The sequence below is a fragment of the Panthera onca genome, chromosome B1 (genome assembly GCF_046562875.1).
Source record: "Panthera onca isolate mPanOnc1 chromosome B1, mPanOnc1 haplotype 2, whole genome shotgun sequence".
NCBI lineage: Eukaryota > Metazoa > Chordata > Mammalia > Carnivora > Felidae > Panthera > Panthera onca.
In genome coordinates, this window is record NC_138342.1 from 178137151 (window position 1) to 178160255 (window position 23105).

The 23105-nt window shown below is 44.2% G+C and overlaps 1 long non-coding RNA gene across 1 annotated transcript in view; it reads right to left on the reverse strand.

Annotated features, from left to right (window-relative positions):
- Positions 1 to 22544, reverse strand: part of LOC132691618 (uncharacterized) — a 95531-nt gene extending 72987 nt beyond the window's left edge. The window contains exons 1-2 of the long non-coding RNA XR_013555019.2: positions 22431 to 22544; positions 13995 to 14101 (exon numbers count right to left, since the gene is read on the reverse strand). This is a non-coding gene — a long non-coding RNA (uncharacterized LOC132691618). The remainder of the gene's footprint in view (positions 1 to 13994; positions 14102 to 22430) is intronic.
- Between the last annotated feature and the right edge of the window lie 561 nt (positions 22545 to 23105).

The window sequence follows — 23105 nt, forward strand, 5'->3', positions numbered from 1 at the left end:
TGTTATTAATGATCTATCACTGATTGAGGATTTAATGTGCTTAATCCCTGCGTACATGATCTCTCTTGATCCTTACAACCACTGGTTGAGATGGACTAATTTGTCCCATGCCACATCTTGCAGGGCTGGGATTTGAACCCATTTTTATCTTACCCCAAGACTCAGGCTCTCAACCACCCCACTATACTAGAAGCTCACTGGAAAGACAGTGGATCTGGGCCCTATGGTCAGGTTCAGACCAATGAAGCTGAGAAAGAAAGGAGTATGTCACTGTGCTATTACCCAGAATACCTGCCCTGGGAAACCTAGGGATCTTTGAATAAATCTCTTTAATAAAGAATGGTTCTTTGAAAAACAGTGTTGCCGGAATCGGGCTCTAAGGAGCCCTGCCGGGCAGGTGATGGGAGCAGCTTCTATGGGGAAGTTTCACCGAGACAGACTTCAAACTGGCCAGACCTGAGGTGATTCACTTCTGGGAACAAGAAGGCACATTCAAACAGCCTCCAGGGTCACCTATTGTGAAAACCGTCTGGGATCCCGCCATCATCCCAGGATATAAGGGCAGGGGGCGGTGAGAGAGGGCCCGCAGCCCCAGGCTCCATCACTTCTTCCATCCACCCCAAATACAAATGATAAAAATAACATTTGATAGGGACAATTAACATTTTCTTAACCTTGTTTACAGTAAATGAAATCATCTTGAAAATTTTAAAAAAAAAATTTTAATACATTTTTGAAAGCTTATGTATTTATTTATTTTGAGAGAGAGAAAGCATGAGTAAGGGAGGGACAGAGGCGGGGGCTGGGGGGGGCGGGTAGCGAGAGAATCCCAAGCAGGCTCAACACTCTCAGTACAGAGCCCAAAGCAGGGCTCGATCTCCCGAACCATGAGATCATGACTTGAGCCGAAGCCGGACGCTTAACCAACTGAGCCACCCAGGCGCCCCTTGAAAATTTTTAGGTGGAGTAATATGAAATCTGTTTTTTCAAATGCAGCTTTAAGGTAAGACCCCAGGGCTGGCCTCCTTACTGCCCTCATCCATGTTTCTACTTCATGTCCCTCCTGGCTTCCAGAGCTGAAGCCAGATGAAGCCTCACTGAGAACAAAACAGTTTGCTGACTATCTTCAGGATGTAGGGGAAGGCTGGAGAGACAAGTCGTCAGGAAAGAGAACTCTCTGGTCGCAGGTGGGGTACAGATGGAAGAGAGGTGACAACAGATGTACAGGGACAAAACAGCACTCATCACAAAGGCCCTGCTTTACGCACTTCTCTGAGAAGCGTCTGTGAAAGAGAGTTGGTACTTTGACAGCGACCACTATCCAATTCTTTCTACAAAAGGTAACATCTTGACCCAAGAGCTTAGAAAACGTAGCCTGTTTTTAAGTGTCTTTATTCTGCCCTCATACATTTGGTTATGGTTTTTCTCTCCCTACATTTGATCAGTTGTCTACCAGGGTACGGAATTCTACTTTGGAAATCACCTCCTTAAGGCTCTCGAAACCTTGCTCCAATGTCCTCCAGGATCCCCTGTTGCTCCTGAGAAGTTTAAAGACATTCTGTTTCTTCTTTGCTTTTTAAGTTTATTTATTTATTTTGAGAGAGGGACAGAGAAAGTGCACGTGTGAGTAGGGGGAGGGGCAGACAGAGGGAAGGGAGAGAATTCCAAGGGGGCTCCATGTGCTGTGAGTGCAAAGCCTGATGCGGGGCTCGAACCCTCGAACCATGAGATTGTGACGGAGCTGGAATGAAGAGTCGGATGGGCACCTGACTGAGCCACCCAGGCACCCCAAGAAGTTTTGTTTCTTAATACTTAGTGAGTGTCTAGTTCTTTAGGATCTTCTCTTTATTCCCAACTTCCGAAATCTGACAATGATGTGTCTTGATAAGAATCTATTTTTACCTACTGGCCTGGCATCAGGTGGGCCCTTTCTGTCTGGGAATCTATATTCTTCAATGCTGGGAAACATCTGTCAGTTATTTCATTGAGTATTTCCTCTCTCTGTCTTCTTCGTCTGGATTTTTTTTTTTTTATTTGGATGTTCATCTTCCTAGACCAGCAATTTTCAATGACTCTCCTACACTAATCCTTAGATTTTTCTTTCTTCTTTCTATTTGCTTTGTCTTTTGGCTTTACTTTTTCATTTTTTTTGTTGAATCCTTCATTTCTACTATCATATTGTTAAATTTTCAAAAGCCTATATTTGTTGTTTCCTAAAGGACTCCTTTCAAAAATAGCTACCTCTTCTTGTTTCACAGATGAAATATTTTTTTCTTACCTCTCCAAGAGTATTCATGTTAGTTCTTTCCCCAGTTGGAGTTTTCCCACATGGACTCTTTTTCCTCAAAGACTGTTATTTCTTCCACTTTATTTTCATCTCCGTCTTTCTTCTGATATATGCCCATCCTTGACTGTCCATGTTTATAAGGAAGGGAAACTGCATCCACGGTGAGATTTGCTAAAGAGCAGTGGTTCTCAACTTCAGTGTGTACTTGAGGGTCTTAAGATTTCAGGGCCCCACCCCTAGTGGTTCTGATTCTGTTAAGTCTGGAGCAGGGTGCAAGAATTTGCATGAAAAAAAATTTTTTTTAAGTTTATTTATTTATTTTTGAGAGAGCGAGAGCACTCACTGGGAAGGAGCAGAGAGAGAAGTAGAGAGAAGATCCCAAGCAGGCTACACAATTTCAGCACAGAGTCTGATGTGGGGCTCAGACTTACAACCTGTGAGATCATGACCTGAGCCAAAGCCCGACACTTAACTGACTGAGCCACCCAGGGGTCCCAAGATTTTGCATCTTTATCAGGTGCCTAGGTGGTGCTGAACCACTGATCTGACTGGTTGTTTTCTTGGGGACTTTCCAAGATTATCCTGAGGTATTTCTCTTTGGGCTGGCCAGGTTCCTCAGACAAGGGCCTCCCAATCTCATGCTCAGGGTCCAGGTCTGGCTCCAGTATTTCCTTAGCCTAAGAGGGCCAGGAGGGAGGATCTCATCATTAGATATGTAAATGGCCATTTGACCCGCCTCTTTTATTGTGGTGTTCTTGCCACAGCTACTTCTGGAGTCTTCCAGTCCAGAGGCTCTCTGTTTCACACTCCCCAGAGGTAGACACCTCTCGACCTGTGCCAGTGTGGGGAGGGATAGTCCCTCAGCTGGGCAATGTGGAAGAAGAGATCTGGGGATCTAAATGCTCCCTAAGCAGACCGTCAGCTGATGCTTTTAGAGCCCCACCACTACTCCCCAGTTACCAGATCCCCGGTTTTGGGGGGAAGGGTGTGAGGGACAGTAGGTTTGCTTCTCACTTCCCAGTCTGCCAGCATCAGATTCCCCTTTCTTGGGCTTACAAACCCAACTGCCCTTGTTTTCCAGCTTCCAGCTTCCAGGATTCTGTTGTTCCTGTCAGCTGCTTAATTTCCTCTGACCTTATGGGTTTCTACCCCTTTTATGCCCCGAAAGGCTTTCAAGAGGACAGGGAAATAAATGAAAATGTTCAATCTATCTTTCCCCCAAAAGTCCCTCACCGCACTATGAAAAGATTTGGTTTGGTATTAACTTCAAACCATTCTGAGCTATTTGTATTTGTAAAGACAGATGTGGCCTCATTGTGACCATTTAGGGTTTATGGGCTATTTTTTTCTTTCTGTTGTAAAGAAAGCTTCCTATTTCAAAATTATGTTGTTTTAAGCACATCTCTAATAATGACCCCTAGAAGAAAATATGGAGACTCTCACTCCTCTGGCTTCTCAGACTTCTATTAATTAGCAAATGCCCTCAAGAAACAGTGAAGCTCTAAATCAGATTCATTTTGAGATCCATGTAACATATTCAAGTTGTCAGAATTTTTACAATGCGTCTAATGAAGTGCTCAGCATAATGAATTGTACAATTATAACAAAATGGGGTTCTAATGAGCAATTCTCATTCCAAGCAAGAACATTCCAGGGTCTTTTTATTCTCCTTCTCTCAAACTGGAGGCTAACAAGTAGTTATGAAAAAAAATTAACGGGGAGTATGTAGCACAGAACTCAGTTGAAATGACTCTTACAAACTGAGTTTTGCTCTAAGTTTGTAGGTGGCAATATAGCTTTAAAAATGGGTTCTCAGGGCTGTTGGTGGGAATGTAAATTGGTGCAGCAACTCTGGAAAACAGTATGGAGGCTCCTCAGAAGGTTAAAAGTAGAACTACTATATGACCCAGCAATCCTACTTCTGGGTATATATCCAAAGGATATATATATCCAAAGGAAATGAAAATAGGATTACTATAGTTTACTCATATGTTTGTTGCAGCATTATTCACAATACAGAGACAATATTCATGTCTGTCAATGGATGAATGGATAAAGAAGATATTGGTGTGCGTGTGTGTGTGTGTGTGTGTGATGGAATATTATTTGGCCATGAAAAAAGGGAAACCCTGCCATTTACGACAACATGGATGGACATGTAGGGCATTTTGCTAAGTGAAATAAGACAGAGAAAGACAAATACTGTATGATTTCACTTGTATGTGGAGTCTAAAATAGCTGAACTCTTAGGAAATAGAGAATAGAAGAGTGGTTTTCAAGGGCTGGGCGGGAATGGGGGGGGGGGAATGGAGAGATACTGGTCAAAGGTTACAAACTTCCAATTATAAGATGAATAAGCTCTAGGGATTTCATGTAAAGCATGGTGATTTTAGTTAATAATTCTGTATTATGTATTTGAAAGTTTGTAAGAGAGCAGATCTTCAATGTTTTTACCACAACAGAGAAATTATGTGGCATGATGGAGGTATTAATTAATTCTATGGTAGTAATAATTTTGTAATATATAAGTGTATCAAAATCAACATGTTATACACCTTACACTAAGGTCTCAGGTATGGTCCCAAGATCCTTCCTGATCCACATATATGAGATGGAGCTGTATGGATGCGGAGGTCAGGCAGAAATTAGTTACTAGCTGCCCTTGGCTGTGAATTGTGTCTCTTCCATGGAACACTACCCTTCCCTTCTGTCCTATGAATTTGTGGTCTCATGTGACAATAGAAAGGTAAATGGCCCAGAGGTTCTTCATTGCCATCAAAGATCTGAGGCTGAAATATCTGTGAATCATTGCTCTAGTTAAAAGCTTCCTGTTGCTGAATGCCCATCTTGTATGCACTGCAATCACTACATTAGATAGATGATTTGCTGGAAGTGATTTTGTATTCTTACAATAATCTGCAAGGTGCGTATTGTACAGATGAGAAAAGCTGAAGCTTTGTGATGCTAAGGGAAATGGCCGAAGTCTATAGGCAAAAAGAACCAGAGGCAGGCGTGCCTGGCTCCACACTCCAGCCAGACTTTAAGGAGCCTCCATCTTGGCTGGACTCTCCCTGGTTTTCTTACTAATCCTCTCTGTGACCCAGATGAATCTGTTTGCTCCCTGCCTGCTTCCGGGACCCTGCTTTGTACAGCTCCAGGGGCGCTGATCACGTTATGGCCTAGACATTTGTAATGTGGGAGCTCCGCTTTGACCGTCTGCTTTCCTCACTGGGATGGTGAGTAATAATAAAAAATTATCATTGTTATTGATTAGAGTGCTTCTACTGCAAAGAATAGGAAACTCCAATGTGATGAGCTTAGAAAAGTAAAGAAAATGGATTATCTCATGGAAAAGAAGTCTTGGCAAAGAACACCTATAAGCACGGTAAAGTGGATGACTTCACAATGCCACCAGAGTCCTATGTTCCTCCTGTCGTCTTGCTCTGCCATTCTCGGGGCACTGGCATTGCTTCAGCTGGGCTTCCCCAGGGCTGTAAGGGGGCGACTGCTATTCCAGGAGTCACATCCAGACACAACAGCAGCAGGTGGAAGAAGAGAAACGATCGGTGTTACCGCTCTTCCAAATCAAAGTGACAAGAAAACGTAGGAAAAAAGCTCCTTCGCGTGGACCCTAGAAATGATTTTTTGGATATGCCATCTAAAGCACAAGCGATGAAATAAAAAATAAACACGCGGACATCAAACTAAAAAGCTTCTGTACAACAAAAGAAATGATCGGCAAATGAAAAGGCAACCTAGAGAATGAGAGAAAATATTTGCGAACCATGTATGTGTAAAGGGTTGATATCCAAAATATATAAAGAACTCCTATAACTCAATAGCAGAAATCAAAATAATCCAATAAAAAATGGGCAAAGGACCTGAATAGACATTTTTCCGAAGAAGACATACATATGGCCAACAGGCACATGAAAGGTGCTCACCATCACTAATCATCGGGGAAACGCAAATCAAAACCACAATGAGGTACCACCTCACACCTGGTAGAATGCTTATTATCAAAAAAGACAAGACACAACAAATGCTGGTGAGGCTGTGAAGGAGAGGGGACCCTTATGCACTGTTGGTGGGGATGTAAAATGCTGCAGCCACTATGAAAACCAAGATGGAGGGTCCTCAAAAAATTTAAAAAAGAACTGCCATATAATCCAGCAATCTCACTTCTGGGTATATATCCAAAAGAAATGAAATCACTGTGTCGAAGAGATATCTGCACCCCTATGTTTGTTGTAGCGCTATTTAGAACACCAAGACATGGAAATAACCTAAGTTTCCATTGACAGTCCATTGACAGATGAATGGGTGAAGAAAACAATATACATAACAGATATATCCATATATACATAATGAATATGTATATAATATTTATTTATTTGTCTGTTTAGGTAGTTAGCTATGTAGTGAAATGGTGTCCAGCCACAAAAAGAAGGAAATCTTGCGATTTGCAGCAACATGGATGGACCTTGAGGACATTGAGCTAAGTGAAATAAGTCAGAGATAGAGAAATACGATATGATCTCACTCATATGTGGAATTTAAAAAACAAACAAGCAGATAAAAATCCCAGACTCATAGAAGAAGAGATCAGATTTCTGGTTACCAGAGGCAGGGAGTGGGGCGGGGGGGGACTTGACACAAAGGTGGTCAAAGGTATAAACTTCCAGATATAAGATAAATAAGTACTGGGGTCATGCACAACATTACGACTATAGTTAACACTGTTGTATGATGTATTTGAAAGTTATTGAGAGAGTAGATCCTAAAAGTACTGCTCATAAGGGAAGACAACACATTTTTTTTTTTTGGCATCTGTATGAGAAGATAGATGTTACCTAAACTTATTGTAATTACTTTGCCATATATGTGAGTCAAGTCATTGTGCTGAGCATTTAAACTTATAGAGCACTGAATGTCAATTATATCGCAATAAAACTGAAGGAAAATAATCAAGGTGCTATTTCCAACAAGTCCCCATGTAGGCCTGTACTTACACCTCATTGGGCAGAACTGGGTCAACCTTAAGCCTATCACTAACAAGAGGTCCAGTTTTTGTGATTATATCAGACTAGTTTGGGTTTGCTCCTGAGTCAGGTTAGGAAGAAGTGGCCAGCTGGACAAAACCAGGGCTCTGACAGCAAGGAGTAAGGAAAGGACCGGCCTTTGGATTGACGACCGACAGCAACTTCTACTCAAGTGAAGTGTGTTTAAACTTCTCTGAAGACAGATCACATAAAAATCAAGATTTTCATGTTTCTGTGTTTTCTACCTGTTCTTTTGATTGGGGAAATGGGTCTGAAAGGGATTGGCTGGGACCTCTGTTGAAGAGCTGCAAAGAAACTAGGGAAACTTCATCTATGTTAGGACTCCAACTAAATCTCCATGCGTTTGGAAAGTGCTGTCATAGAGAAGTGCATGTAACTATCAATATTTCAGGGCAGCAAATAGGACTGAGAATCCACGAAGAAATGGATATTTGTCTCTTAGGTTAAAGATTAAGCTACAGGCTGTCATCAGCTGATGAGAAACAAGTTGAAGGCTGTGCCAGAGACGGCATACAAAAAGAGTCACTGCAACTGCCTGAAATCTAATTTTGGGGTTCCGAGCTACACCGTGGAGTTTCCAGTTGCTCTGGTTCTCCCAACAGCACTTGGACAGAGTTCTCTGCCAGGCTGACAAGTGATGCCTCCTGCAACTCTCCTTACCCATTATAGTTCCATCAGTAGGGGGTTGGCTCAGTTCAGTAAAGTGGGTCATATAGAGACATTTGATTCTCCTGTGTTACTCTTGCAGAAACTGAAGAGTCATAATCTGTCATTTAGATGTCCACTGACCTCAGCCAACAATCAAATACATGGAAAAGAAAACATCTCTTTTAATAACATAAATCTGATTATGTTACTACCTATTCAAAAAGGTTTCATGGCATCCTTTTGTCTGTGGAACAAAATGCAAACTATTCACCCAAACATCCAAGACCCTTGGGAATCTAGTTTCTCTTCCCCCTCCAGTCTTGTTGCCTCCAGTCTTGCCAGATCCCTTGGTGTTTCTGAAGGTACGAACTTTCACATTTCTGTGCCTTGTCTAAACTCACTGCTTTATTTCGACCATTTTGATGATACCTAGTCATCATTTAAGACCCTGAACAAACTCAGTTCCTCTAGCAGACTTTGCTTATCCTGTGTTGATTAATCAGAATGAATCAATCTCATCTTTATGGGCTCCCCTCTGTGTTTCCACTTCTGTTTAATGCTTTTGACAGTTGTCCCCTAAGTGTCTTCTGGTCAATCTGGGCCACTAAATTCCTAGACAGAAGGTCAGCTGTATCTTCATCAACCCTATTTCTTCTTTCTGGGCACATAGGGAGACCTCACCCAGTTTCCCTTGTAGTTAGTTTGAGGTTATATGTTTGGGTTCTGACTGATGGACTTGGGTAGAAATATAAGCGTCTTCCAGGAAGGTCTTTAGAAAGCTAGTCTTTAATAATACCTGATGAGCCTCCAGTCCTGTTTTGACCTTCTGTGGATCAAGGCCAGAATCACAGGCTGAAAGGAGCCTGGATCCCTAAGCGATTGCTCGTAAGACAGCTACCTATGGGAGAGCTGCCTATCCTCGCTGGAGATTGTGTGAGTGAGGAATAAACCAATAGTGCACCAGGCCATGGAGATTTGGGGATTTCTTGTTATTGCCATATCACCTAGCTTTTCTTGACTAATACAATTCCTAACATAGAGAGGATCATGTATTATTCATTTTTTATTCCCCCTGGTGCTCAGTGCTTTGCATGCCTTTCCAAAGCGAAACGAAGAGTGAATAAAATACCTGTCCTAAAAATTATATATTTTCATCTAAGAAAGGACTGAAATTCCCTTAAGAGCAACATGTCTGTTTTCTGTGAACATGAGATTAATGATTTAACAAACATGTGTTTCTGGTATTTTCTGGCAGACTTCAGCAATGAGAGTGAGGGGAAGGTGGGTGGAAAGGGTTGCTGCAAGGAACAACCCCATGGCGGTTCTCCCCGTGGTTGGCTTTCCTCCTCCTTCAGGACACGGCTTATCGTCCACCTCTGCAGCAAGACCTTCACAGCTCACCCCACTGTAGGAATCCCACTTCTCTAATATTCTCTATCTTAGCAGTTATCTTCATAGAGTTTGCCCCGGACTTGAAGTATTTGCTTGGTTTGTTTGAATTCCAGATTAGACAGGAAGCTCTGTAAGGGAAGCAACCACCTCTGTCTTGTTCACTGTTGTTTCCAGGTACCGAAAGTATGTGTGGTTCATGGTAGGCACACATGCATGATGATGAGTAAGGGAAGGAAGGAGACAGAAGAACCATGGAGTAACAAAATCACTATCTAGTGGTGGTCGTGGTGGTGGGTCCCAACAGCTCACATTTCAAGACCCCCGAAGTCACAGTTGTACACAGCAAAATAACGAACTCTACTTCCCAGAAGAGTTAAAATTATGTTCAGGAAAATATACTGAAGAAGAAACATGACCGATGCACTAAAAATATGTCCACATGGCATGGTTCAAACACATTTTCACATTTATAGAAAGAAGTCTTAGTTAACTGGAAAAATTATCCAACCCAACACAATTCCTCAAAGGGTCAAAATAAGTATGATATCGCCAATCATTCGTTCACCTATCCATTATCATTGCTCAACAAATATTTACTCTGTGTCTAGTACACACAGAATACAGAATATTTCCAGAAGTTGCTGGGAATTCTAAGCAATAGATGACACGCTCCTTCCTCCTCCTCTTCAGTGATTTATATATAATTGAAAACATAAAGGAAAGAGACTCTTGTCTCTTAGTTATATCAAGACCAGGTGCCGTGGTCCTATTTCCATTTTGAGTCCAGTGTTGCACCTGACCTGGAACCCTAAGGAAAGTGAATTTTATACTAACCACAATCCCTATTCTCAAATCCCTGCCTGTAGCCACCCCTACCTCCTTCTATAGTACTTTTCATGAAAAGATGCAATGCATTCTACATAGTAAATACTCAGTCAATATTTGCTATGTGGTTAAACAAAAACACCCACAAGCTCACATTTCTATGGATTTCCCCTCGTGAAGAGAACACATCTCCCCTCTCTTGTGCTCTACCAAAGGACTGGTCTCCACATTGTCACTCAGTTCCTGTAATCTGTGGGTCAAAGGCCAGCAGTATTTCCTGAAACCCTCATGGTCACTAGGACCTTCTAGAGCCATTGCCAGCTTGTCTCCCAGACTTGCCAAAATGGCTGCCTGCCCCCTCTCCCCATTCTGAAACAGCGGCTCCATCCTGGAATCTGGGGTGAGGTTCTGAGAGGCAGAGGCTTTTCTTCCTTGATGCCTATCTCAAGTGTAAAGCAAGTTGAATATTTCTGTTGACTTTTTAAACTCAAGTGATTCCAATGTGTTCCCTAGGAGGCAGCTTAGTAAAATAGAAAGAGCCCTGAATCCACAGTCCAGAAAACTTGTTTTCGTGTTCTGGGACTGCCCATAACTAACTGTGTGATCTAGGGCGCACAGGGTCTTAACCTCTCTGAGTTGGACCAAAAGGTCATCACCTTTCAACTCTAAAAAACTACAAATGTGTTTTTCATCCAAGAAAATATCTCATATGGCAAGGTGTGCCTTTGATGTTTCTTAGTCTCGGTATTCACTTGACACGCGGGGCTTTATTTCTACGGAGGCTTTTCTAGAAAATAGGATGTTTAAATCAATAAGTCTTATGGTATTATTTAAGTTAAACAAACAGCAATTTTGAACAGAAGCTGATTTGAACGCCTTGAATTTATTTGCATGTGAGATGATAATTAGCTGCATAATCCACTGCTTTGTTCAAGGCTTGTGCTGAAATCCCATGTCCCTGGACTGTGATTAGACTTCCTAATAATCCAGAGGGCTGTTCAGAGATTATCTCCACTTCACTCTGGAGATGGGCATCTGAAGGATACTCTCCCCCGAGCTTCCTGAATATGAAGAAACAGCACTTACAAATCCTTCATTAAGTAACTATTTAACTATCAAGGTCATGAAACTGAATGAAATGAAGCACTCAGTCAATCATTAAAGATAGGCTTTTTAAGCAACGCTCTTTGTTACTGTCATTACTTCTGCTATCAGGAGGGGAAAGAAATCACTACCTCGTTTCTTTTTGCCAAGGGGAAAGTAGCTTCAGTGGGTTCTGGATCTAGACCTGGAGAGTTTTTCGAAGTCATAGAAGTTAATGTGGAGATACAGACTCCCGGCAAGAAGACTGACAGGTGACCAGGGATGGTCTCTGCTCTGAACTAGTGGGGATGTCTGGCCCGTCCCCGTTTTCTCAAGTGGGCTCGTCTAGGGACACGTTCTCCCAGTGAGCCTACCCTGTACGTTCTTTTTTGTTTCTTAAGCCACCATCTGGAAGCTGCTCACGATGCTGGTCCAGCCTAAGGGGAAATCACTCCCTCTCCATCAACACCCACCAGGCAAAAATAATCAGATATCAATTACTTGGCTGAGGGAGTGAACAGTTGCTAGTTAGAAAGGGACTGCTTTCCTTCGTGAATTGATAATTTGGCTTATTATAGTAAAAATAATTTTTAAAGTTTGTTTCCTCAGGAGAGACATGGCATAAACTGAAGGGAAGAGTGGGAAAGGTCAGGCATGGGAGGTTTCTCCTGCAGGATTTCTTCCCAATGCTCTCAATCTAAAGCCTCTGGCTATTTCACAGTGGCGTTTCAAGGGATCCCACCACGTGCCTAGGTCTCAGGATTGGTGAACGGCTTAGCCATGCTTTTGGGAGGCACATGTGGACAGGGTGCCGCCATTGTTGTATTTTGCACATGCTGTGTAAATGACTAATGTAGTCACCCTCCCCTTCCTCCAACGTAGCAGAGAGACAAAGCGGTGGGTCCTCCACTTTGGGCAGGAGGTCATTTATGCCAGAATGCCAAAATGACGTGATGAAAGTCACCTGTGGTTCACCGTGGCTTCGTCCTCACCTCACAAGGAGGTGGCAGGGGGGCTAAGAGGCTACAGTGTATTGTCCCGTTTTCTCCTCTGTTCCTTTTCCTCTAGGAAATGGTATTTCAATGGGCTCAATATGTGCCAGGAATTACTTTAAGGGCTTAACACGTATTAACTCCTTTTATCCTGACAACAGCCTATGTGGCAAGGGCCATCCCTGCCCCACTTTAAAGATGAGGTAAATGAGACACAGAGGATTTAAGTAACATGGCCAGATCCACAACTTGTAGCTGGCAATGCCAGGATTCAAACCCAGGCTCCCTGACCCCACTGTCCATGCTCTCTACCATTTCACAAATTGAAATTAATGAGTAGGTGCTAACTTTCAGCTATGTGATGATACTAAGAACACCAGCGAGGAAAAACCACAGATACGGTCTTGTGCTTTCGGATCAGTTGCCTTTAGAGACTGCTCTAGTTGGCGCCGAAAAAACTACAGACGAACAAAACTGGGCTGTTTTGTTCACTCCTTGAAATCTACCCTCCACCTCCAACCCAGGTCTCTGCTACCTGCCTACCTGGAAAGCCCACATCTCTTCACAGTCCTAACCTGTATCCTCCATCAACGCAAGTTCTCCCAATTGCTGGTCCTCGAGGCAACGATTTCGGCTCTGGGTTCTCCCCACTGGATGCACAGGGACTCCTGATCCCCTCCCCTCTTTCCCGAAAGGCATTCAGCTGCTGGCTTTCTTCCCTCACTTCAAGTTTCTCCTCACTAAGCATCTCATCCCATACAGTCTCTTTTCTTTGACGATGCACTGTTTGCTTCAACATAAATAGAAAAAAGGCCAAATTCTGACCACCCAATCCAGGCCCCTGCGGGTCACGTGCCGGGGTCCATGACCCAGCTGTCTCTCCGCCTGTGGGTCTTCTTGGTCTATCTGGCCCTCTTGCTTCCTCTCCACCTGCAGGATAGATGCCCTGTGGTGGGCTATACAGGGAGAGAAAAGCCGGGCACAACCAGAGACCAGGAGGGGCATCTCACAGTGGGAAATGGGCACAGCTTCCTGAGTCTATTACATCATTGCTGCTATTAAGGAATGACCAATACCTGTCCAAGAGTCACAGGCAGGAAGCTGAGCGGAGTTTCCAGAGCATGACATTGGAAATTCATTTAATTCAGACAAACAGAGGCAAACGTTAGACTAAATGAGAGAATGTTAAGAAATAGATGACTAACGGGCCGCCTAAAGTTGCCGTAGCTGCCAGACCTGGCAGTCCCCACCAAAGCGACTGTTTGCCCCTCAAGCCTCGACAGTTGCTGGCTTCCTCCTTTCCTTCACGTTCGATCGGCAGGTCGTGTCGGCACCACCTCCAACGAACGTCCTAAAGCTTTCACGTATCTGCATCTCCGTTTCTGCCTCCCTGGTCCACGCCACCCTCCTCTCTGCCCACACTCTCCCTCCAACGTCCCGGTTCCACGTCGGCCCTTCCCGTCCACCGTCCACACAATGGCCAGAGCAAGCTTTTAAAAACACACAGTGGATCCTGTGACTACCCTGTTCAAGGCCTTCCAAAATCCCTAGACTGCATAACGGAATAAAACCCAACCTCCTTGCCATAGCTTGCAGGCCTCTGCAGTTCTGGACGCTGCCGGCCTTTCTGACCTCACCACGTGTCACTCTCTCTCTTGGTCCCCAAACTGCAGCCACACCACTTTGTCTCTTCACTGTGCTCACCTCTGGGCCCCTGCTCTTGCCGCTGTTCCCTCTACGTGGAGGACTCTTTCCCGAGTAACCAAGCGGTTGGCAACTTCTCATCACGCGGGCCTCAGCTCAGACGGTGTCTAGAGAAATCACAACATTCCACAGGTTAGAACAGTGCAGCTCCCGCCAGTGTTGGACGGCAGTGTTGGACTCAGAAGTGGCTCAGAAGTGGACTCAGAAGTGGCTTCTGAGTAAGTCTACGAATCCGCCGGTGAACAGCTAAAGAGCATCTACTCAGAGAGAGGCCTTCGACGATGTTAAGTCGAAACCACCCACTCCTGCCTGGCCCTTTGATTTATCATATCACATTCTTGTAATTTGCTTTCTTCATACTGCCTGTGCCCACCTGGAGTGCTCTCGCTCCTTTGTGTTCTGTCTTCCCCCCAAGATGAGAGCTCCCTGGCTCTTGCCCGCTGCTCTATCTTTAGCATCCAGAAGTGCCAGGCCCAGGGCACAGCATAACAAAGGTTACACACGGACACAAGGTACAAAAGGACCTGAGACTAGGCAGCATTGAGCTTTCTTGCTGGCTTTCCATTTACGAGCTGTGTCAACTTGGAAATGCCGCTTCGGTTTTTCCTTCACTGAGGCTCGGATGATAATGAAAATGCTGTTAAGATCTAGGTTCTACACATGGGAGGAAAAGGCTTAACCAAGTGGAGCGCTTGGTGCTGGGTCTTTCAGAAATGGATGGGAGCAGGGTGCCCGGGTGGCTCAGTCGGTTGAGCATCTGACTTCGGCTCAGGTCATGATCTCACAGTTTGTGAGTTTGAGCCCCGCGTTGGGCTCCGTGCTGACAGCTCAGAGCCTGGAGCCTGCTTCCGATTCTGTGTCTCCCTCTCTCTCTGCCCCATCCCCACTCGTGCTCTGTCTCTCTCTGTCTTAAAAATAAATACAACATTAAAAAAAAAAAAAAAAAGAAACAGATGGGAGCAGCTCTCAGGCCCTGAAACACTTTATGATTCAAGAAAAAATGAGCTTACGTTCTTTTTCAGTTTTAAAAGTCACATGTATTATATTCTAATTTCTCCTTAAATTGTTCTCTGTGCAAGGCCTAGGTTGTATTTCTCAATCAATCCCAGCATTTTCTAGATTACACCCGCTTGTCTCCTACCAGCATGGGATGAGTTAGTCTGTGACTCCCTCAATGACCACGAAACACCTGGCTCATCATCTGAGTCTCTTGTCTCCCAGGTGGGAAGCCGAGGTCCTGAGGGTGTTATGAGATACCGGGGAAGATCTCAAATCCAGAAACTGTTCTTGCCTCCAGCCCACACTACAGCAAATTTCATCACCAAGAGAGCCGTCTGGGCTCATGTCTTGTCGATGGGCTACCCTGGGGCCCAAACAATGGTCTTATGATTCTTCAGCCAATAAACGTTTGGGTGTCTACACTGCCAGATACCATCCTGTCTCACAGAGTTTTCCCTCTGCGGCAGAAACATCAAAGAGTCTCACTTCAAGAGCCCAGAGTTCTGTAACCCAAAGCCGCTTTGGTCTCCCCTTCTAAATCGTAAGCTGAATAAGACCAGAAACTGCTCTATGACCTCAAGCTGTTGTAAACATACGAGGGTCTATTAATCAATTAAAACAATAATAAATCTATGAATGAATACGTTGGAGGTGGGGGACAAGCAGATGTTTTCAAAGAACTGGCACACTATAATCTATGAAAACCTGCATATTCAAGTAGGACACTTGAGATTCTTGTATGAATGAAAAGACTGGAATTTTTTTTTAAGCTCTTCCCAAAGTTGAGAGCTGGCCAAAGAGTATTCTAGCCTACTGCCTCTTCCCTAGTTTCAGGATTAAACTGTATTTGATTTGATTATATAAGAAAAAGAGAAAAGAGACTTTGGCCTGAATAACTAACCACAGGGCCATTCTTATCTAAAAGTGCACATAGAGGTATTTTTTTCATCCCTAAAGTAAGGTCATTTCACACACGCACAGGCACATGAAACATGCCAGCGTGACAGATGGCTCTTTTTTCCGGGTCCTCTGCCTGAGGATGCAGAGCTGGTGGGCTGGTCTACACTGGCCGTAGACACAGAGAAAATCCAGGGTTCCTAGGAACTGGAGGGCTGCTTTGTCTTGGCTCAATGTCTTCAGCAAGCCAGCTGCTGCACATGGTTCCCTGGTCGTAATTCAGTCACAATGCTCTATAAAGTGGTGGCCTCCCTAGGGCTCCAAGGATCTAAGGGATCAAAGACAGAAGTGTAACTTCTGGTTCCCTTTGTAAAACTACGCAGAGAGCCCTATGGTCACCCCAGAAACACCTTCACTCTGCTTGGTCCTGGGTTTAACCCTATGTGTCCCCTGGGGACTTCAGTGTCTACTGAGCCTTCTGATAAGCCTGCTATGGAAATGCAACTTGGATCCAGCCACTAAGATTTCCAATCCCAAATCGGGACCCATGGTCTGGAACATGATCTGGTAAGGAGTCAATTCTGGAGTATTAATTACTACATTTATCACTTTACCACTCATGGGAAACTCTACTGGTTTTAAATACTGAAATATGGGAATATGAATCCTGGCTCTGTCCTCTGTTAACAAATCCCTCCTGATTTGTTAATAATAATAATAATTTTTATTAATTATTATAATGTAATAATATAATATATGATATAATGATATATAATAATATATAATATATAATAATATATAATAATATATAATAATATTATTATTATTAATTATATCATATGTTATATATGATATAATAATTATTAATAATAACTAATAACAATTATTAATTATTATAATATAATAACATACGGTATAATTGTTATTAATTATTAATAATTATTAATAATAATAATGCCCCTGCAACCACTTCCACCACCCAAGATGTCCACACCTTAATGGAACCTATAACAATGCTACTTTACGTGGAAAAGGGACAAAATTCAATTAAGCCTCTTGAGATGAGATGGTGACCCTGGATTAGCCGGGAAACACAGTGTAATTATTTGGGGTGCTACAGGTAGGAGGCAAGAGGCAGGGTCAGAACCACAGGAGGAGATGGGACCATGAAAGTTTCAGTCAAAGATTTGCAGATGCCATCTTGCTGGCTGTGAAAATGGAGGGCAGGGTCATGGGCCAGAGGACGCCGGCAGGCTTCAGAACCTGGACAAAGCAAGGAAGCAAAGTCTCCCCCCAGCCTCCATAGGGACACAGCCTGAGTCTGGCCAGCACCTTGACTTTAGCCACATACAACCCATATCAGATTTCTGACTTCCACACCTGTAATAGAGTACATTGATATTGTTTCAAGCCACTAAGTTTGTGGTTCTTCATTGTAGCAACAAGGGGACACTAATACAATAGCTAGTGTCATCACTTCTTCTAATCTATGCACAAATGCCTCTTTGACCACGGATTTGATAACCAAAACAGAATATTAACTCACTGGATGCTTGAGGAGATAAAGTCAAGAAGACCAAGAGAAAGATGAAGAACTCAAAAGTAGGGGACCAGGAGAACACAGATATCTCACGATTGCCCCTGCAACTTGCTTATTAGATACAAAGTAGGTAACACTGATTCGTTTTGTTTTATTTCATTTCATTTTTAAATGTTTATTTATTTACTTTGAGAGACAGTGTGTGTTCACAGGTGTGGAAAGGGGCAGAGAGAGACAGAGAGAGAGAGAATCCCAAGCAGGCTCCACACTGTCAGTGCAGGGCCTGATGTGGGGCTCAATCTCACAAGTGTGAGATCATGACCTGAGCCGAAATCAAGAGTCAGATACTCAACCAACTGAACCACTCAGGTGCCCCTTCACTGATTTATTTTAAAAAGAACTTCTAGGTTATAACTGGAATCAGTATCCAATTTGGCTCAAACTTTCTTTTTAACAACATCAGTATCTGAAGCACTAAAGTAGGATCCCAGTAATGAACTTCAGATCTTACAAGAGGCTTTTAGTTCATTAGCCCTTCTTTCTACTATATTTGCTCCATCAGGAATATGAACCGAACACATTAGTATTTATAAACACCCTTCTACAACAATGTAAGAAAAAAAAAAAGAGTACTTGAGAGTTAACATTCTTTGGACTAGAAAATTCAGTTAATTAAAATATTCTCTAAGCTTCCATTTTAATCAAAGTTTTATTTGAATGTGCTAATGGGTATAGTAAATCACAAGGCTGAGACAAGAGGGAACTCTTTCTGCACTAGAAATGAATGGATCCGAGTGCAGATTTCATCACGCCAGAAAGCCCTTCTGCGACCCCCTACCCCATTGCCCGATTTGATCATCTTCATTGACAATCGGAGCTTATGTTATTTATTTCCTTATCAGGTCCTTGCCTCTTTCTTCTCGCTAACATGCCAGCCCTTCAAGGACAGGAACTTTATCTTGTTCACAGCTACCTCTGTAGTACTCAGAGCAGTGCCCAGCACATAGTATGTGCTCAATAAATAGCCATTGAATGAATAAACTATTAGAAATTAGTCAAAGGGTCTTTGACTTCCATTGGCTTCCCCCATTGGGCCAGCATGGTGTGGAATTTCATGTAATCCTTGCAACTAGCATAGTAGCACGAGGGTGTTGGTCCCATCCTACACACGAGGAGATGAACGGACAGCACGACTTCTCAGCGAGTTAACACCAGAAGCCAGAAGAATAGCTTTTTCTCTCCAAGGGTTGGGTGAGGATGGAAGGATGGTGAAAGAAAATATGCAAGTGTCAGCCTGAGTTTTAACTGAGAGTAGCAGTGGGGTTAGCTGGAAACCTAGACCTTCGCACAGGCTCAGCCTAGTCACTGGGGGCCTCAGGTCTGCCCGGCTTACTTACCCTGCTCTGCTCAAACGTCCACTCCCACCCGGGCTTTATTTCTCCTAAGAAACCATCACTCAGCTCCCTTCCTTTCCAGGGCATTTCCTCTGCACACCCAGGCAGAGGGGGCCGTGGCTCTCAGAGACTGAGGGGACTATTATGTCTGCTGTATCCATGCCGACGTGGTCGTTGGCGCCTCCTGTGGGGTGAGACGTGGGTACCGAAAGGCCCCTTACCCACAAGCCTCTTCTCCAGCCACCCCACAACGCCTACATTTCCGCTACTAGAATTCCACTTTTGATTGAAACAAGGTGTTTTCAGAAGGTATCTGTTAAAATACAGATTTATTGGTTTACTTATTTTATCTTGGAAAGGATCATGGACACTCATTAATGATCTGACATGAATTATTGTGTAAGATTCAACATCTGAGAGCAGATTTCTGAGACAACGAATGCTTAAATAGGTAAGTGTGGTTGGGGCAGGTGGGAAGAGGTGGGTGGGGGTGAGGAAAGAAGGAAAGGAACACATATGTGCCAAGCAAGGATTTCAGAGTCCTAATGAAGACATGATCGAACATAAGGTGTGATCCTCATTATGGTGGAGTCACTGTATATTTATCAGGCACATTTAACCGATCTTAATTTAAAATGAAAGAAAGAGAGAGACTGAAAGAAAACTTAAATAAATCTACATACCATGGATACCGTGGGACCCCTGCCATCCCACTTAACGGCCCATGTGCCCCACAGTGCGTGAAATGAAGGAAGCATGAAATCACTGGTCTCGTGTCCTGGGGGCCTCTCAGAGTGTGAGCAGCTCCCTAGGCCGCGAGGGATTCTAGTGTTTGGAGACACACATTTTCCCCCATACAATATGGCCCTCAATTAGAAGACAACTACTTCACCAGGTGTTCCATTAAAGAAACATTATGGACACTGGAGGAAAAAACAACCTGCATTGGATTTAGTGGCAAATAATGGTTATCTTTGACTTATTCTTGATTCCTTTCTTTCTCCCACACCCCATCCAACCCCTCAGTTACCCCCATCAACTCGTCCTCCAAAGCATAAACTCAATCTGTCGCTACCCCCCCCCCCCTTCCCGCACCGCCCCAAGTCCCAGCTCCCAGCATCTTCTGCCTTCACTGCTACAAATTTCCTCCCCGGTCTTCGTGTTTCCCTCCTCCCACGCTGCCATCCCTCTCCATGCAGCTGCCAGAGAGAGCTTGAAAAGGGGGACCGGTCACATCCTGCCCCTGCTCAGAACCCTCCTGGCACACTTGGAAAACAAATGAGCCCGGAATGATGTAATTCCCCACCTTAACTCCCCGGCCTAGTTTGGACTAAGGGGTCCCCTTAGCCTGCTTTACTCTGGCTCATTCTCTCCTTAGGAGATTTATCCCGGCTGTTGCCTCTGCCTGGATGATCTTTCCTTTAATCTTCACGTGGAGGCTCCTTCTTATCACTCAGATCCCCGCTGAAATGCTGTGCTGTTGGAGGGGACTTTCCTCATCATTCCCTCTTACTCCTAAGTCTGCAAGTAATGCTTAATGTTCACAGAAGGGTGAGGACTGTCCCCCTCCACCAAATAGCTGGGCCCCATTAAAGCAGTGACTTTGCCTATCTCGATCACCTTTGGAGAAAGGTCTCTGACACGCCGTACAGGCTTCACGTGAATTCATCAAGGACACACCTAACTATCTTCGTTCTCTGCTTACTTGCTCATTTCAGAACCTGACCCCTGGGGAAAAAAAAATATGGGTCCACTATGAAAATAAATAAACATTTTATAGATGAGGAAAGTGAGCCTAAAGAGATTCAGTAATTTGCGCACACATTTGAGGCACAGCACATGTGAGGCCACTTCTCATGACCTTTAAGAAAATATATTTTCCACTTCAAGAGAGCAGACAGTGGCTCTTCTCAGCTGGAGACAGGTACTTCAACAGGGTAGAGTGTCAGTCTCTACAGAATACAAGTCCTCATTTGGAAATAACACCTATACAAGAAAAAGTGTGCCCCTAAAGTGTGTGTCCATTTGGGTTTAATCCAAAGGACCAATGACAAACGAGTCTCTGGTGTTCAGTGTAGGCCCTGGAGACCAGGGTCCATCAGCAGAGGAGGCTGGACTGCACGTCCCGGAGCCTGGGCAGCCCTCACACTGTACTCTCAGCTCGTGGTATCTCTAGAGCCCGTGACTTTCTCTAGAGGCAAACTCCCTTGGCTAGCTTGTCAGGAACGCCCAGGAAAACATTGGAATCAGGGTTTGAGTGGCAGTTTGTTGGGTCGGGCCAGAAGAGTCAAGAATCAGAATCCCAGAGCTACTAGGAGTCTTGAAGATCGTCTAGTCCAAGGGCCCATCCATTGCCTGGACCCTCTCTACTCCATCCCACCACTGCCCCTTCTGAGCTCGAACACCTGCAGCAACGGGGAGGCTCTTCCCCTTGCGGAAGCTCCCATCTCTGCAAAGATCTGGTCAAACTAGACTATTAGAAAACTTGGCTTGTATTGATTGGAGGATCTGTCTTCCTTTTGCTTTTCTGCTCACCCTAGTGACAGTTCAAGGCCTTTTAACATGGAAAAGCAGCTCTGTTTCCTCTCCTTCAGGCCAACCTCCTACTTCCTTCAGCCTCAGCTACGTTCACAGGGATAATCTTGGGCCCTTTCGCTAATCTGATTACATTTTCCAGTCTGTCTAAATCCCTTTTTCAATGCCGTACTCAAAATGGTGAACAACACTCCACATAGGATCTGATATGTTGTACACAGTGTTTCAGACAGTGTGGAGATACCATCCCTCATTCTGTATTTCTCTTAGGGCGGTGCAAGCATATGGACGACCATGTGCCTCAGATGTCTGTTGCTGTGCTTACCATCCGATGGAATGCCTCGGTCTTTCAACACCCTCGCCTGCATACATAGGTATCTCAGAGTCAAGGAACATTTTAGGGAAATTCGACACCACAGAAATGGTTTCACATGCATCCTGTGGACTCTGGTCAACCAGTTCTGATGTTCCAGCCTTTATCCGTAGCAGGGTCCTCGTCAGGACCTCATTCTAGGGGCAGGGCTTGAGGACTATGGGCCAAGTCATACCTAGTCATGGTCCTAAGGAATCCAGTTCAGGTGGCCAGGGCTGGTGTTTTAGCATCTGATCTTACAGGTGTGGGCATCGTCGGGAATTGTGCAGAGCTATAGGGTTGACCATGGGAACGTGAATCCAAAGATAAGTCAAAGCCTGAAGGGTCACTCTACATGTTTGTGATAAGCAAGACATGCTTATTACCTCGTAAGAGCCCCAGACGTTGTCCAGTCCAGATCCTTTCTAGCAAAGATCCAACACACAAGTGAGCAATATCCAGAAGTCTGGGAACAGTCTGGAGAAGCTGGGTTCTCAGATCTGAGAATTAGTACACTGGGGTGCACAGCAGTCCTCAGTACCAGAGAAACCAAAATGCAGGTCAGGAATCAGAACGGGAACACTGAGGTCAGACAGACACTGACTGCATGATGAATTGCAGCCTGATTCCAATTCAGCAACCTATTTCCTCACAGCCTGTAAGTGGAAGTGAGAAGGAGCCTCATCTTTGCTTGTTGTCCAACAGCATCAAAGGCTCACCTTCTCCTGTGTTCTCTGGCTTCCCCCGCGGAACCTCTGGCAACCTCATCTCTGGGTCCCAGGACACACAGTCAGGTCTGCACGTTCCCTGAATCACCAAACAGTAACAGCTGGTGCAGCTATAGATGCAAAATGCAAATTAGCCAACCACCACTCGATCTTTGTTTCCATTTTAAAAACCGATACCACAATTTCCCCCTTGTCTTCAAGCAAAGTTAGGTGCCCCTTTAATAAACGTTCATTGTATGCTGTGTTTTCCTTTCATGACTTTCGCCACAAACACAAGTAATTGTCTGTGTAGTAATTTGTTTGGTATCTGTCTCCTTCATAGACGGCGAAAACAAGCACTATGTCCGTCTTATTCATTGCCTTATCGCTTAGGACCTAAAACTATGTCTGGTGAGAGGCTAAGAGAAAAATTACCAGGTGTACTCACAACTGCAAAGAAAAGATCTTTCCCCTCCCCCGCCGTTCCCGAAACCAGCCAGGGCTCGCCCGTCATAGTCTGACATAAAGGCGGGAACCAATCAAGTTCTGCTGAGCGTTCAAATTTAAATGTCAACCTATAACAGCTCTGTAACCTCAAAAAAAAATCCCTAACTTGTTTGTGCCTGTCTATAAAAGAAGCTGTAAGATCCTTGCTCGGGGCCTCTTAGCGTCACCGGCAACGAGTGT